Below are 17,404 nucleotides of genomic sequence, written 5' to 3'. Positions count from 1 at the left end.
GTCACAGTGCACTGGTATCCGCTGAAATGTTATGAATGGCCTGCGGCAATAGCCATACCCGATGTCATGGGAAACGGGCTGATTGGTTTTCTTCAGCAGGTTGGATAGGATCTGCAGAGATTCTTTGGAGTCGGTAAAGATGCAGGTAGTTTGGTGGAGGGTATAGGAAATAGCTGCTTTAATGCCGTGAAGCTCAGCTGCCGTATAGATGATGTCTTCCGCTGCAGCCGGTAAGAAAGAACATAGCTTGTTGAGGGCACATAAAGGCCACAAGAAGTTGATTGCTTGGTTTGGTTTGGTTTATGGCGTTTAACGTCCCAAAGCGACTCAAACTATGAGGGATGCCGTAGTGAAGGGCTCCGGAAATTTCGACCACCTGGGGTTCTTTAACGTGCACTGACATCGCACAGTAACGGGCCTCTAAAATTTCTCTTCTATCGAAATTCGACCAGCGCGTCTGGGATCGAACCCGCGTCTTTCGAGTAAGTAGCCGAGCACCATAACCACTGAGCCACCGCGACAGCAAGAAGTTGATTGCGTAGTTGAACCGTCGGTGAAGATGAGGGTATGCTGCATATATTCCTCGGTTAAGTACGCGAGAGTAGCTTGCAGAAGCGCTGCCTGTGGCACGCGGCTCTTTGCATTCACGCCTGGAACAAACTGCTTCGCCTTTAGAGGCGAGAATTTCCAGGGGGAAAGATCAGAGGCAGTAGTTTCTGTGGCTGATTGATAGTAGAGAGGGGCAGGAGCGGCACAGCTTGGGCAAAGCCAGAGTTGGAGTGGGTTAGGTAGATGAGGTGTAGGAAGTGCTTCTTCCCTTGGAGAACATGGCGTAGATGTGTAGGCATAGTTTCCTGCGTGACAATCACATCTAGCGGGAGCCAGCCTGCTTCCGCTACTGTTCCTGATGCAAAGGAACGCTTTGAGAGGCCAAGGCATATTCGCAGGCAGTTGTTCCTCACGACCTCAACAAAATTCTCGCTTGTTGGAGATAATCTTCGAAGCACTGGTAGACAGTAGCACAAGGTTCCTTCAACGTATACGCTGTGGTGTTCTTCCGTGCAAGCAAGAACCACGAAGTTGCAGCGAAGTGCGCCGACGGAATTGCTATATTCCATGAAACAAAGTTACTGGCGAGCGCCAGCAGAGCTGGACCGCCGTCAGTGACAAGCTAGGACGAAGTGCCGCGACAGCGCTCGGTGCCGCGCTATCAGGCCTTAACAAAGGGGCGTGTCCCAGTAGCGCGCGTGATGCTATCAGTATGCGCGCAGCCACTACACTTCCCCGTTCTTATATTCATTCGGGCACATGAAAATGAAACAAAAACACCGTAGTTTATGGCACATAGCGGTCCGGACGGCGTAGGTGCCTCTCAGGATAACGGCGCTCTGTTGTGGCTGACAGAGGAATGAATCGTGTTGCACCGCCGTCGTCGCTGAATGCGGCTGCTCGGAGTCATGCTGTTCAGGCGCAGAACTCGAGTCCATGCTCATAGCCTGAATGATGTGGTTCCGGTGGCGGTTTCAAACAAACACACCTTGAGTGGTTTCCACTCGCAGTCTGTACGAAACAGGTCCAGTTCGCGCCAACACAATCGCAGGTAACCACTTTTCACCGCGTCTGAAGTTTCGCACCAGAACACTATTACCCACAGCAAATGTACGTGTACAGCTGCAACAGAAAAAGATTAGCACAAGTCACTCATGACCGGAGCGTGAAAATTGCGAGACGCGGCGCTATTGTAGCCGTATGCACAGATAGCGAGAGTGCCTGGCACATTCCACTTTCCAAAGTGGGGGTGGGGTGACCGACAGAAAGCAGCCCATCCGAAAGCAGGCACTGCTACACATTACTTTTGACAGTGCATCTCCACTTTTAACAGTGCATCTCCAGAACATTTTAAAAAGAAAACGATGATAAAGATAACGTTGCTCGCCACGCCAGCGCAAAAAAAAAATAAAACAAGATTATGTAGCCACCTTAGCACATGGTTTGGCTGATAAGACATCTACAGGCGTTCGTTTAAGATGTTGCATTTCTGATGGGCGAATGTCTAGGTGGGCTGCTGTCTTCCGGCCGCCCCCGCTTTAGGAAATGGAATGTTCCTGGCACTCTCGCTATCGGTGTACTCGGCAACAATAGCGCCGCGTGTCGCGATTTTTTCGCTCCGGTCATGATTCACTTGTGCCATTCTTTTTCCGTTGCAGCTGTACGCTGCTTAAGACGCACTGTCTGGACGAACTGTCTTGTTGAAACATTCCGCTGCAGCGATGGCTTGACTGCGTCCAGTCGGGTGCGCAGCTGCCGCCGTAGCAAACGAGTGGCCGACGCCTCTCCCGTGGTCGTGTGTGGAGTGTTACTGTAAGACAACAAAAACTCCCCAACGTGGTGCTTAAGTTTGCGGCGGTACTTTTACGTAAAGCCGCTTTCAAGGTTTGGACAAATCGTCCAGCTTGTCCATTACTGCTGGGATGGTAGGCTGAAGTGCGCACATGCCGCGTGCCAATGCTTTTAAGATAGTCTGAAAAAGCAGCCGTAATGAATTGCGGGCCATTGTCGGACACCACCACTTCAGGGTAGCCAAACCTGCAGAAGATTTCGTGTAGCCAGTTTATGGTGTTTTCTGCGGACGTGTCACGCATCTGGCACACCTCGGGCCACTTGGAGTGAGCGTCGACCACAACCAAAAACATGGCACCCTTGAAAGGTCCTGCAAAAGCGATGTTCAGACGTTTCCATGGTCTGGTTGGCCATGCCCACGGGTGCAAAGGAGCAGGGCAAGACATTGTGCGCTGAGTAAGACAGGGATTACACGAACGCACATGAGTTTCAATGTCGCGATCGATTCCTGACCAGCACACGTAGCTGCGTGCTAGTTCTTTCATTCTAACTATGCCAGGATGTCCCTGGTGAAATTCTTCGAGCATTTGAGGCTGGTATTTTCGAGGAATAACAACACGCATTCCAAGAATGAGGCATCCCAGTTGCACAGAAAGTTCACAGCGCCTGTGAAAGAATGGCTTCATTTCTTCGCTCACGACGTGCTCAGGCCAGCCGTTCATTACGTGCAGCCTGACATGCCTTAGAAGCGAATCTCGGCTCGTTTCACGTGCCACCTCACGATAGTCAATTGGCAGGGACTGCATGCGTAGGAGATGAAATTGCTCATCCGACCGTTCTTCATTGTCACTTGGCAAAGGCAACGGAGATAAGCAATCTGTGTCGACGTTTTGAAACGACGGTTAATACTGCAAGCTAAAATTGTAAGCAGACATAAGTGCAGCCCACCGTTGTAGTCTAGCTGCGGCAATGGTTGAGATTACCGTCTTGGGACCGAAAATTGTCTGCAAGGGCTTGTGTTCCGTAACAAGAATAAACGAACGCCCAAAAAGGTAGTAGTGGAAACGCTTGACGCCAAAAACTGGAGAAAGCGCCTCTTTTTCCAACTGACTATAATTTACCTCTGCTGAATATAGTGTACGCGATGCGTACGCCACCGGATAGCATTCACCGTTTGGTAGCACATCAGAGATGACAGCTCTTATACCGTACGCCGATGCATCACACGTCAACTGCAGTGGTGCACTGGGGTCGTAGTGCGTAAGAACCGGTGGTTGCGAAAGCAGCCTCTTGATGTCCGAGAACGCTGCTTCGCACTTGTCATTCCAGGCCCAGGGAACATCGAGCTGTAGCAATCTGTTGAGAGGAAAAACAACACTTGATAGGTTGGGAACAAACTTGCCGTAGTAGTTTATCAAGCCCAGCAATGAACGTAACTGTTGCTTATCCGTAGGACGAGGAGTCTTTGCAATAGTTTCTAGCTTGTCAGCTGGTTGAACTCCGTACCTGCTGATGATATGGCCCAAGTATTGCAGGTTGTCTTTGAAAAATTCACACTATTCCTTCTTTATTCTGATCCCTCTCTCTGAAAACTGTTTCAGTACCGCCTCCAAATTCTTCAGATGCTCCTCTTCCGTCCTACCGGTGACCATTATGTCATCGATGTAGCAAGTAACTCCATGAAGACCCTTCAGGACGTTGTCCATGATCTTCTGAAAGATCGCGGGTGCTAAGGCTATGCCGAAAGGCAAACGATTAAGCACATACAAGACTTTGTCCGTGTTTAAAGTCAGGTAGGCTTTCGATTCGTCGTCCATTTCTACTTGCAGATAAGCTCTATTCAGATCGATTTTCGAGAACTTTTGACCTCCAGCCAACACTGACAAAACTTAATCCAACTTTGGAAGCGGGTAATTCTACACATCGAAAATCGGGTTCAGCGTGAGTTTGTAACCGCCACAAATTCTAGTTGACCCGTCGCGCTTCACTACGGGAACAATTGGCGTATCGTACTTGCTACTGGCGACGCGAGAAATGATTCTCAACTTCTCGAGCTTTTGTAGTTCAGCCTCTGCCCCTTCCACAAGAGCGAAAGGTACACTCCGCGCCTTCAGAAAACGGGGCACTTGGCCATCCTTCAACCGGAGGCTTGCCTGCTACCCCTGTATGGTTCCTAGCTCGTCCTTGAACAGGTTTTCGTTTTTTCGTATCAGAGTTTCTAATGCCTGACGTATCAGACACCTTGCAACTGCCCAATCCAGCCTGATATGCTGTAGCCAGTTGCGACCTAAAAGTGGTGTCCCGTTTTGCGGTAGAACGTACAGCGGCAGTAAAGCCTCTTGGTTGTTGTGGCGCACGAGCACATCTATTACGCCAACAGGTTTTACAGTTTCCCCTGTGTAGGTCTTCAGTTGCATCTTTGTTCGCTGCAAACGAATACCGGGAAAGTACACTTTGGCCTGACGATGCGACATGACCGATACTGCTGCTCCAGTGTCAAGCTCCATTCGTAAGGTAGTTCCTTCCACATTAACGTCTACCATTATGGGCGGTGTTCGAGACATGCCGACACTCTTCAGCTCCGTTAGATCGGGCTGGCCGTTGCACTCAAGAGCGCGCATACACTGCTTCCGTCTTTTCGATTCTGTTCTTGTTTGGCACATCTTGCGTATGTGTCCTCTGCAGTTACATTCGAAGCAAGTAGCTTTTAAGTGCCGACTTGCTTGTGCGTCATGCTTGACAGAACCACAGCGATAGCATGAATGGGGCTTTTCGCGACTGCTAGCGTACTTGTTCTTTTCCTTTCCACCATGCATTCGGTGAACTTGTTTAGCACTGCCTGATAAGTCATGAGCTGCCGCTGCATTGTTCATTGCGGCTTCCGAGGCCAAAGCGCGGTCAACTGCCTTCTGAAATGTTAAGTGCTTGTCTTCTACGAACAGCTGCCTTTGAATGTGAATTCGCCGCATGCCACAAACAAACTTGTCACGAAGCGCATCGCCGAGAAAAGAACCGAAATAACAGGTTTGAGCCAGCCAGTATCTCTTCTACAAACTGGGCTGTCGCCGGCGTTTCACGCTACGTTGCTCGGTAAAACTTCGCTCTCTCGGCAATTGCGGATGGCTTCGGAGACAGATGTTTGCTCAAAACTTCTCTTAACGCACTTAGCGACTTCGAAGTAGGCGTATCGGGAGCAGTCAAGGACTTTAAAATTGGTAGGTTTTCGGACCGATGGGACTCATGAAAACGTCGACTAGAAGCTCGGCTGGAACCTTTTTCGCCCCCAGGTACGATGAAAGTCACTCGTCGTACGACGTCCAGTCACTGGTCGAGTCGTTGAAAGGCTCCATTTGTCCCAGCTGCAAGGCCATTTCACAGTATTCTCAGTTCCGAAGTGAAGAAAACAATACCAACTTAGCTCCAGGGTCACGCTGTAGATGCGTTGATCCTCGTCGCCATTATGTGGTGTTCTTCCGTGCAAGCAAGAACCACGAAGTTGCAGCGAAGTGCGCCGACGGAATTTCTTTAATCCATCAAACAATGTTGCTGGCGAGCGCCAGCAGAGCTGGGCCGCCGTCTTTTTCAAGGCTTTTTCAAGCAGAACCACTGATCCGCAGCTGCTGCCCCACCGTGTTCCCGCCATGAACCTGAAAACTAGCGATGCTGCAGTGATCCTCTGGCGGAGTTTTTTTAATCTGAGGTGACCACGAGAGATTACTCTCTATAAAAACACCTAGAAATCGCTGAGTTCGTACATAAGGTAGTGACCGTCCACCTAGGAGGCGCGGATATCTAGACTAGAGCACTGCACGGGCCTCAATCTGAGGCCCAAGCCCGGCCCAGGCCCGAGACCTGAAGCCCGAGCCCGGCCCCGGCCCGCGGCATCAAGCCCGGGCCCGGCCCAGGCCCGCTAAATTACTGCTCTAGCGAGCCCGGCCCGGCCCGTGAATCCCGGACTGAAGCCCAGCCCAGGCCCGGCCCGGCCCGTTTCACAGTTGCGCTTGAGGTACACTGCTGACTCTCAGCAAGTAGACTGCGACTAGACCGATAAGGAACTGGCCGACAAAGGTTCTGAAACCGCAGATTGGCTTGCAGAAAGTTGGTTCTTTTTAACCCGGAAGGAAGTGATTAAGAGCAGTGCTCGCCAGGCCGGTCTTTTGGACAGTGATCTCGTGCAGGTGCGCAAACATAAACTCGGAAGTTCCGAGAGCCAATTAAAAAGGGCTGCATACGCGCGTAATAGACTACTCTGCATTCCCCCATGATTTTAATCAGTTATATTTTGCCACCCACGAAGTGTAAACATTATAGGTGCCTAGCAAGCAGTGGGATGACATTTTTTAGTGAACGCGAACTTACAGGTTGAACTCATGGCCGAACTGGTTGCCTTTCACCAGAAACGAAAAGCTAAAAAAAAGGCTTGAGTATTTCCCGGTGTGTGTTTGAAGACTATAAGCGTCCTAAAGTAATATGTTCTTCCCGAATGTATTTCTAATAGTGTATAGCTATGTATTGGGATGACGAACGGTCAATGCTCATTTAAGACCGGTTGAATTTCACTCTTACTGGTGGAGCAGAAGATAACGCGCGAACCACGTGATAGCTTAAAGGGCAAAACACTTGTCATGACAACCAGGCTGAAGAAGCGAGGAGGGACAGATGTGGTTATTAGATGGGATTTGCAAACTCTCGCGAGTTTTTGTTGCTATTTCATTTACGAGACGTGCCGGTCAGCTGATCAAAAAGAAAGCTAAACGCGCTTTAGTTTGTGAATTTTCTCACATGATAAAAATATAGCTATAAAATAAAAGCTATGTTTTGGAGGCTTAAGGGCCCAAGGGGAGTCAGGCTGTGAGAGACACCGAAGCAGAGGGCTCCGGATCATTTCGACCACCTGGGTTTCGTCAACGAGCAATGATACTACAAAGTACATGGCTGTCATGCTTGCCGCCTAAATAGAAATGCGGCCGCCGAGGCTTGAAGCAAACGCTGGTTCCCCGGCTCAGTAATCAAGAGACTTGACCACTAAGCCACCGCGACGTGGAAATAGGGAAATAAGTCAATGAATAAAGCTTAGTTTTTTTCTCAGCGCGTACTATAACTCATAGCTCAGCTGTCTCGCTGCTCCAATGCCACAGTAGTGTACTTCATTGTGCAAGAGTGAATGAATAGTCGGACACCAGCTGTTTCTGTACGAAACCAAGTCCGGCTCGGGTCCGCAAGCTTTAAGCCCGAGCCCGGCCCGGGCCCGCAACTTCAGGCCCGGGCCCGGCCCAGACCCGGCAAAACAGATCATGTCCCGGCCCGGCCCAGCCCGCGGGCCGGGCTCGGGCTTTCGGGCCGGCCCGAGCCCGTGCAGTGCACTAATCTAGACATCGTTTTTCTTGTAAAAGAGAGACGAAGACTTCAACGGGCTAGGTACATGGAAATGTGCAGTAGCGCTCTCTCAATACGTTGCTGGGCAGTATAGCGCGAACGTGACACGCTTCAGATGCAGATATCATCGGCATAAATCGTGTGTATTCTCCACAGACCGTTTCTTGTTATGTGTATAAGGGTAATATTGAAAAGGAGAGGGTTGAGCACTGCTCCCTGAGATACCCCCCTCTCCACTGCGTGAAAGTTTGTTGGACCGTTTGGAGTGCTCATAAAAATTTGTCGTTATTTTAAATAGTGTCCAATCCACTTGTACAGATTTCCTCCCAGGCTTAGACTGGCCAAGGCTGCGAGAACTACGTAGTGAAAAACAGTAAACAGCGGACATGATGTCAAGGAAAACGGCAGTTGGGATGCACCCAGAATAATGGCTCTGTTCGAGTGATGAGACGAGGGTTATGACATTATCAATGGCAGGCCTATTTTGACTGAACCCGCTCATTTCTTGGGGATACTCATTGCGGCTTTCGAGGAACCAAATGTGCGCTTGCAGGTCATTCGCTCCATAAGCTTACCAGCTCAGTAGGGCGATGGACAGGAAGGATGTGTAGCTTGTTGGCTGCTTACAGGGTTTCACAATAGGCACAGCTTTCGCCAGCTGCCATTCGCTGGGGACCTCACTAGTCATCTGAGAAGAATCGTAATAATTCAGGAGTCGAAGACAGAAGTTGTGAGGCAGCCTTGCGATGCGTCATAGGTCATTTCATCGTGTCCCGGAGACGTGCGTCTGTTTGATTCCGTAATAGCTGTGGATAGCTCTTCAGTTGTGTAAGGAACGTCTAACGCTGGCACTGCCGCCTGTGGGGTGCTGATTTTACCATCTGCGGAGAATGTCGAAGGCCCTGGCCCTGCTGACAGCAGCCTGCAGTATTCTTCTGAATCTTCTTTTAGGGATTTTCGTTCATGCAGAGAGAGTGCAGCGAAGGGGTGAAGCTGTTGGAGTGGAGTTCGCATACCTCTAACGATCCGCCTAATGTTGGATACTTGTTGGCGCACATCCAGCGTAGAACAAAAGTCATGCCATCTTTGCCGACTGAGTTTACACAGATATTAGTGTGGGCTTAAAAAATAAATAAGAAAAAAAGTGCCCTGCCCGCACCGTCTTTCGACACAACGGGCTCAAACGGGCACAGGTAGCGCTGAATGTGGCGTTGTGCCCGTCGGCAGGCACGAAGGTCTTCAAGGTTTTTTGTGCGCAGAGCTTTCGTTTCAGCTCGCCTGCGAATAGAGCACAGCCTTTGAAATCCTTCATTGTTTTAAGGTTGCCTATCATTTTTAGCTGTAATTCGTGTCCTTTATCTGAGGCAATGAGCCATTGTCGGCCGGAATTCCTCATTCCGGGCTCCGGCAGTAATCCCTCTGCTTGCAGCATCCTTGTACGCACCCCAGCCAGTACATTTTATAAGTAATTTCTTTTCCGCCGTCTGCGTTCGGACAGCTGATATGAGGACGGGGTAATGATCACTTCCACGTGTTTCCAAATTGGTGCACCAGTCAAAGTTGTGGGCAAGTGAGGTTGTTACAGTGGTCACGTCGATGCTGCTAGCAGTCGTCAGGCCTTGGAGGTATGCGTTCTGCTTCCATCATTTAGCGACTTAATTTAATGTGTTAAGACACGTTCTGCAAGCTTGGCACCTCGGGCACACGTGTGTGAGCTGCCCCAAATTTCATTGGGGAAAGGTTGTCCTTGCTATCAAGTTTTCAAGCCTTGGAGCGTCGAAGGGCCTGCCTGGTCAAGGTACACTCCAAAGAGAGTATTTTTTTTTTGTGAGGGTTTAACGTCAGAAAACGACTCAGGCTATGAGGGACGCCGTAGTGAAGGGCTCCGGAAATTTCGACCACCTGGGGTTCTTTAACGTGCACTGAGATCGCACAGCACACTGGCCTCTAGCATTTCGCCTTCATCTAAACTCAGCCGCCGCGGACGGGATCGAGCCCGCGTCTTTCGGGGCAGCAGCCGAGCGCCATAACCACTGAGCCCAGTGCTGCCAACCCTAGACATTTCCCCCTAGATATAGGGAATTAATGTGGTCTAGGGGAAAAGGAATTTTTTGTATAATCTAGAGAAATTTCATTTGCTCGGAGAATTATTTTTTCTCCCTCCAATTGTGAAGACAGTACAAGCTTTTCGTTCAAGCCCAGCTTTCCGGGACAAGGCCGTTTAGTTCGGCAGACTGCCACCACGGGCCGCTTCACCCTGAACTCATCCTCTCTCTTTTCTTTTCCCCTTTCCTGCATCGCGTAGCCGCTCGCGGGCAGACGGGAGGGAACACGGCGTGGTGGGGGGGAGGGGCGGGGGGAGGGGCAGTCGGGTGAACCTTTGTTCGGAATACCTTCAACATTGTGGGAGGAGGGGGAGCAGGAAGGGCTCTGCGGGTGAAAGAAAAGTACCAATGCGGCGTGAAGCCTTCTCTGCGCCTGACAAACGCATGCTCAGTAGTCGGATACTGAGAAGGGCGCCTTGTGGGACGAGAAAGATGGGACAGAAAGGGCAAGATGGTTGACGGGCTTGTTGCATCGCTTGAGGGGGCGAGGATGCTTTCCGCGATATTTTCTGACGAGTTGTAAGGTCTCCAAAAGGTGGGTGGTGGTAGTAGTTTATTTAAAAATAAAAAAGTGAAGCAAAAGAGTGTTGTCGGCCGCGGCAATTGCTATCTAATATCTTAAGCACCCGAGCTGCAGCCGGCGGAAATGAAAGGGAAAGGGAGAGGATAGTGAGGAGAAATATAGAGGGGAGCGACAGCAAGAAAGGACAGGGGATAGCTTTGTACACTATTTACAAAATGTGCCTGCAGGATTTTGAGAAAAGAAAAAGCTACATCCCGGTAGAAACATGACGCAGTGCTACACAGTGTGCCGTGTCTCTCCGGCGCCGTATTTTTCGCCACACACGCGCTATGCTACACATACGCACGCACACCCGCACGAACGCAAGCTGGAGCACCGAAAGCACACGTAGCGTGCGTCTGCATATCTGTGCCGTGTCATGTCGCCGATTGAGTAAATATCGCACTGGCAATATGCGCTGAATTTTGAGAAAACAACTATAATCGCAAAATCAAGAAACAAGTATGTAAGAGAAATGTTGTTAGCCTTCTTTATGGTGACAGCGACTAAGGGATAAATGAGCACGCTGTGTGCCTCATGGACCAAGTAAAATTATAGTAACAGAAATCAGAGAGTGAAGTAAAACGAGGAATTCGTTTCCTACACTCCGGCCATGCGATGAGGTGATATATTTTGTTTTTGTGCAATGCTGTTCACCTGTGGCCATGAATGTATTGTTCAAGCGTGTATCAATACATGCATGCATTTCGAGGCTACACCTTCGACTTCACGCAAGAAGTCACCCGAAAAAAAAAGTACATCTGGAATAATTTCAAGTTTCACCGTGTTTCTAACCTCTTTTAAGTGCGCAATCAAAAAAGTGTGTGGCTTTGTGAACAGCTCGACTATAACCATAAGTCACCAGTGCATGTCTCTAGGAGTTATTTATACTTGCAAGAATTAGCGCTCTACCTTGAGCGGCGGGAAGCGACTGCATCATGGCAGAAAAGCAACACGAAAAGTCTAGAAACGGAGCCAACAGACAGAAACACTAAATGGATGGCCTAGGCTCTACAGTAAAACGGAGTTGTCGACATGAATGGGAACAGAGAAGAAATTAGTAGTGCGAAGAGGCACACTTTCGCCTGGATCCGCAAACGCCACGACAAAGCGACAGCGGGCCGGGGCATCTGTCGCGGTGAAGAGGCGCCGAGATCACCTTCACAAACAGCGACGTTAATTTCATGCAGTAGCGTTTCCAGCATGTAGTCTAGCCAAGCCATCACCACACGCCCTTGGACACTTGGTCATAGAAGCCAGAACACTAAATGAGGTTCCTCTTGAAGTTCCCCTCAGGCGGAAGGCGTCCGGGGCGACAGCACGTAATGCAAGCGCAACGAAACAAATTCATAAAGGTTTCTGTAGTGACAACGCTCGATATATATACATTGCTACAAAACACGGCACACTACCCATGTATTAATGCAATGTGGTAGTCCAGGTGTAGCACGGATTGGAACAGTTTCTAATGCGAGAGCTTTATACTCCTGCCATACTGGAGCGCTTAGTGCCACTTTCAACAAGTGACATTTGCTTAAAGTGTCATTTGCGCACTGTCACACGATGAGCTTTAGTGACACTCGCTGCAGAACGCACTTTCCTCGCAGTGAGTTTGGTGGGCTCCCTCAACTTGGTCCGGCAAGGCGAGAGTGTAGCCTCAACAGCCGTTCTCCGGCATTCAAAAATTTGCTCTAAGAATTAAAAATCTCCATCTTATTTTCATGATGGCGCTTTTTAATGAAAGCTTGTTTTAATTCATATGCAAATAAAGATAATGCTCACACTTGAACACCTACTCTCGCTTTGCTGACGGCGACCCCCTTCCGAGGTAGGCCTGATGAGTCCACTGGGTGTGTGTACGCGATTTCGGCGATTGGGGAGAGCGAATTCTCAAGTTTCAGCGAACCCAAATGTACAGCGAGTGTAGTTTTGCCAGAGGTGACCTGAAATCGACTGTCGCTTACATTACAGGGCGCGCATGCACTGAACGGGAAGCGCCGTTGGGACTCGGACTGCCGCTCAATGTTTTAGGCAGCCAGCAGCAGTCGCTGCCGTCGCTTGTGGATGACAAATAAGGCCGTTTCATTGAATGCGAACGGTCACCGAATATGGTTCTGCGTAAACTGATCCAAAATGAGGTATTCGTCTCATCGTAGAAAGCAGGGACGATTACCGAGAAGCGCCGGTCCTACGCGATATGTCAGCAACCAGGCTACCACGTGTTTCCCAGGCGTGCAGTCGCATCGGCGCTTCCTACAGAGTTGTCGCACTTTGTAAATAAGCAAGGGTACAACCGTTACAAAAATGAGATTAAATAAGATAACTGATGCGCAGGTCGCGTATTATGCCATGCAAACGAGCACTAGCAGTTTGCATACGGCGATGTAAACAAGAGTACTGGAATGCAGTCGTACTCATGGTTGCATCCCTGGGCAAATTTCGAGCTTATGCGGTAAATATTCAGTCATGTACTATGGTCTTCAAGCACTCATTTAGCGTGTACACAAAACATTTCCTAAACAAGAAGAAAAAAAAAGCGAACAACGCATATGAAAATATTACATCTCCGAATGATTGTCTTTGGCTTCGTCATTGACAAGCCGCAATTAAACTATACTTGTTTTTTTTCGGCCTGTTACTGCTTTTTTTTTTGTTCTAACCTACTTTCCTTTCCGTTAAGTCCTTTCTCCTTGTGACCACGCTTGCTTTAGCCGTTTTAATTGTATAAGCACTGAAGTCGTTTTCATAGGGTGAGTGAACTTTAATGGTTCAGTAATTTTTTTTGTTTTTTTTTCTGCCTTACAACAAGCTAATTCCATGTGCTCTATCTACTCTCGAAGAGTGGAATTTCATTGATCAGAGCATATTATGTACTGTATTCTTTTTTTTAAAGCAATGCCACTGTACCGCTTTCTAGTGCTCGGGGGCGTGCGGCTCTCAAGCTCTCATTTATGACAACCTTTACTGCCGGCCTCCAGTGTTCTGTACCCTGTGAGACGCGAATAAAAGCACTATTGTTATTAAAATCAATGTCCACACAACCAAAGCAGTCCGGCGTTACTGTAGGGGAAGAGGGGGGGGGGGGCGAAGCGATGGCGACGGCTGTTCAGTGCGGGTAGTGCAGGCTGTGTTCGAGCTTCGGAGTCATCCCTAAATCTCGAGTGAATTCGCGCAGCTTCCTTGATTGGAATGTATCTCAGCCGAATGCTATTATAAATTTTGTCTAGCAGCATTATGCTAGTTTTATTTGCGTGCATCTTTTTTAAAAGATAATTATTCCTCGTTCCACCAAAGAGGAAGAGATGAAGACCCAATGAACGAAATCTCTTGTGGGAAGTGCCTGACGACGTGGACTGGTGGAACGAAAAGCTGAAAAATAAAATCAGCGCAAGAACTACTTTCGGAACTTCTAGAGGGAGCGCACGGAGCTACCGGTCATCCAGATTGCACCGACCACGAAGGTACCCTGAGACGGGCCCTTCCTGGGCGTACGCCAGAACCGGTCTGCGCATGCGCACTGCAGGAGACGCCAGCGAACCTCGGCGAGGCGCCGATATCTGTCCGCGCTAGATATCAGCGCAAGGGCGCTCGCGTATGCGTCGGAAGCCGGGTCCGGTTTGCAACAATCGGAGGACCGCGGGAGTCTCGGTGACTCTTTTCTTCATGGCTTGAGCCTCCTTCAGGTTCCCCGAACTTTTCTTCGCGTTTTAATTGGTCCTTTCAGCGCCCCCAGCCCCTTTTCTTCACGGCTTGAAATTATGTCCCTCGACTCGAGAGGGGCAACGAGCCAGCACCAGAGACATGGAGATGCATGGCCCTTTTCGGCGCCAGTTCCGGCGTACGCCAAGAGCGCCGACGCTGAGCGCGTGCGCCCAGGATGTGTCGTTGGGGCTTTACACTGTTGCAATACACTTCTCAGCTTACCCAAACACAAACACTGGACGAAATTCCGAGACCTGCCTCATGCTTCGCGGAAACGAAATAGGGAACAAGTGAGTGCATGGTATGACTCACAACAACACAAGGCGTCGCCACGCTCCTTCAAGAGCCCCTTCTCCTCCCTCCTGCAACCGGTTGCCCCCGCACCACGTAACAATTGTGGCGTAGAATGCCCAAGACTCGTTCTTTCCTTTCTCACACGCATCTATAGCCGCCTCTGAGTGCTGCGCATTTCCATAACTGCTGAGGTAGGAACCAAAAAAGAAAACCTCCACTTCGAATAGACCTCTCCCGGCAGACGTCGTCGGCGCACGTGTCTCTGGTGTGGCGGGCAAATCATGGGGCTTCTGACCGGGAAGGGCAGCAGGTACTACTCATACCCTCTTCATACCAAGGCGTCTCTAATCGGGAGAAGAAAGGCGGGGGGAAAATGATCGACACATACAAAACCAGTTTAGAAGCAAAAGTGGGCGATTTTACCCACAGGGACTTGTCCCATTGACGTCATGCTCTTTGTCCAGGAGAGTTTCCTTTTTTTATTGCCCATCCTAACATATGTTTCCAGTTTTCATTCTTTTAAGATTCTTAACATAGTATTTGTATTGGCTTGGGCAGGACTGTTTAGTTGTTCCTTTTCTTCCCCTTCGACATCCTTTGACCTGGCTTTTCGCGATCAATTTTTTATTCGTTTTCATTGCATTTTGAGCAGGAAGATGAATCGTAAAAGAAAGCTGTGAGCGATAACGCAACTAATCTCCTACACTGGTAATATAGAATACTTTATTTTTTTTAAATGATTACACCCCAGTTTCAAGGGTACAGATGCAAACGTTCCTCAAAGGAGACCCTCAAGCCAATGGCGTCAGCCGATTGACATCACTTCGCAGCTAATCCTGTTCATCTGCGGTTAAGCCTTTTGCACCTTCCAGCCCCCTGCATTATAACTGTTGGAGGTACGGTGGGATTAACCGCGGCACCATGACAATCGGCTGCTGCCATTCGCTAGAGGGTCTGCTTTGTTGGGCATTTGCCGCTTAATTCTTGAGCTCTATCCGACTGTATGCAATCTCCCGACAGGCAGCGTAGCGAAATGCTACAGCCGCTATACATACCATTTATACCTGCCATTTGTAAACTGCTTTATTGCAGAGGCCCATATAAGAGCGCTTTTTCGAAGGACAGAAGTCGACAAAATTAAATTCACCACTTTCTTCGCAACAATTAAACAAAGTTGGTGGTATCTCGTGGTACAAGAGAACTTTGGTGACTCAAAAGCGCAGCCTCATTTCTGCAGTGACACCCCACAGATAGGATCCTGGCTATACGTCATGCATGCATGTGACACAAGTTTGAATGAAAGAGCACCAAAAAGAAGTCGCCTATAGTTCTTTAAAAAAAATGTACGAATGGTTATAATGCGTGAAATTGTTCATTGATACTAATATATTTTCGAGGTCTTGAAACGAAAACTCTTTATTAAAATCGGTTGACAAAAAAAGGTTCTGAACACAGGTTAGAACCCCAAGTCCAAACCCCAGTCACCTTATTCCGACAGTGCTACAAATCACTAATTTGTAAGCATATGGAAGCGACAGTTGACCTTTTAACCGGAGGCCATCTGCTTCTGGACTTATAATTCTCTATTATTTCCGACAACATGTAATAAGCTGAACAGGTACAGAACGTCTCCGAGTAAAGCTCCATCAAACTTCTTACACCAGCATTAAGAGAATGAACTCAAACACTTCCATCCGACATTACTTTTTGATGCCTGCCGTTTGGTTGCCGCTTCGCTCTTCCGAAGTAACATGAATATCCAAATTCAAACTAGCTAGCTGTCATACCCTATTCTACCATAATCACAGACGCAAATAAACTTTTTGAATAATAGCACAGGGCTGACAATTCGCGAAGCATTATGAACACCCACAAATACTTTTTGTAGCTACGTTAATTTTCACCCTAGTAACTTTCTTTGTTTAAAAGTCCGGTTCATACACTAGGTTCGAACTCTCGCACGTGTTCTTTTCTATAAGGCATACGTCTCCTGACAAAAAGATAATCATCAAAATGGACTGAAATTCATCGCTTCGAACTATTTCTGCAGCGTAACTAGCAACCAGGCGCCATCTTTCATAAGTTCGGCATTACCAGGTTTCAGATATAAAGGCCTCGGGAAGCTTCTGGATCAAAGCTATGAGAGGTCGACGCACACCATTTTAAACAGCATATGTTAGGGTACCTAAAACCCCGGGTCATTTTCGATATCTATCTGTGTTACGGCGCTATACAGTTTTAATGTTTGAAAAATGGGCAAAATGTGGCCCTCTCCGATAGGCAGCATCGTATAATATTCAAACGCTCTGGGCAGCTTGTGTATGAACAGTACAGAGCTGAAACTTCGGCACAATCCTCATCTAAGTCTACACTATACAAATCCCCGGGTCATTTTTTGTAGGTGCTTTTGTTCACGTTTTACGATTTTTTTTTGTACCACTTCCCATTCAGTTACGCGCGGTGTCGCCGCCACTGCCGACAGATGGCGCAAGTAGTATATGTCCCGGAAAGCTGGGCATGGTTTTTTCTATGCAACTGACGGAGGCCCGCAAAACACCGCCGCGCGCTCGAGTAAAGCCTGTTTTACATGGAGGTGAAAATTCTCTGTTGCTGTAGCGCAAAAGCTGTTTAGAGCCATCGCAGCGGCTCTAGCAGTCAGAGCGGCGATGTTCCAACAAGTTACAAATTTTTTGCAGCGCTGCGCTGCTGAATTTTCAGTCACTTGCATGCATGTGAACCAGCCTTTGCACGGGCGTAGTCAGACGTGTATTGTCCCTGACGTGGCCAGTGGCACCCGCTGATGTGATCTGGCGCGCCCCCGTCTTCCCTTAACACGCGCGCCCCTTCCTCACGCTGTATTTGGAGCTCGCTGCACGACGTGAAATTCCTATTTAGTAAGCATATCTGCACATTTGTTTTGATAACTAGGAAGGAACAAGGGCGCCATTTTTTTTTATAAAGGAGCGCCGTGTTGGAAATCTGAGCTAGTCTAACTAAGGGAACAATTCCCAGTTCACCCGCCACG

This window comes from Amblyomma mixtum, chromosome 3, assembly GCF_055824585.1.
Source record: "Amblyomma mixtum isolate Tamu chromosome 3, ASM5582458v1, whole genome shotgun sequence".
Lineage (NCBI taxonomy): Eukaryota > Metazoa > Arthropoda > Arachnida > Ixodida > Ixodidae > Amblyomma > Amblyomma mixtum.
The sequence above is the reverse complement of the archived record's forward strand: the minus strand, read 5'-3'. Positions refer to the sequence as shown.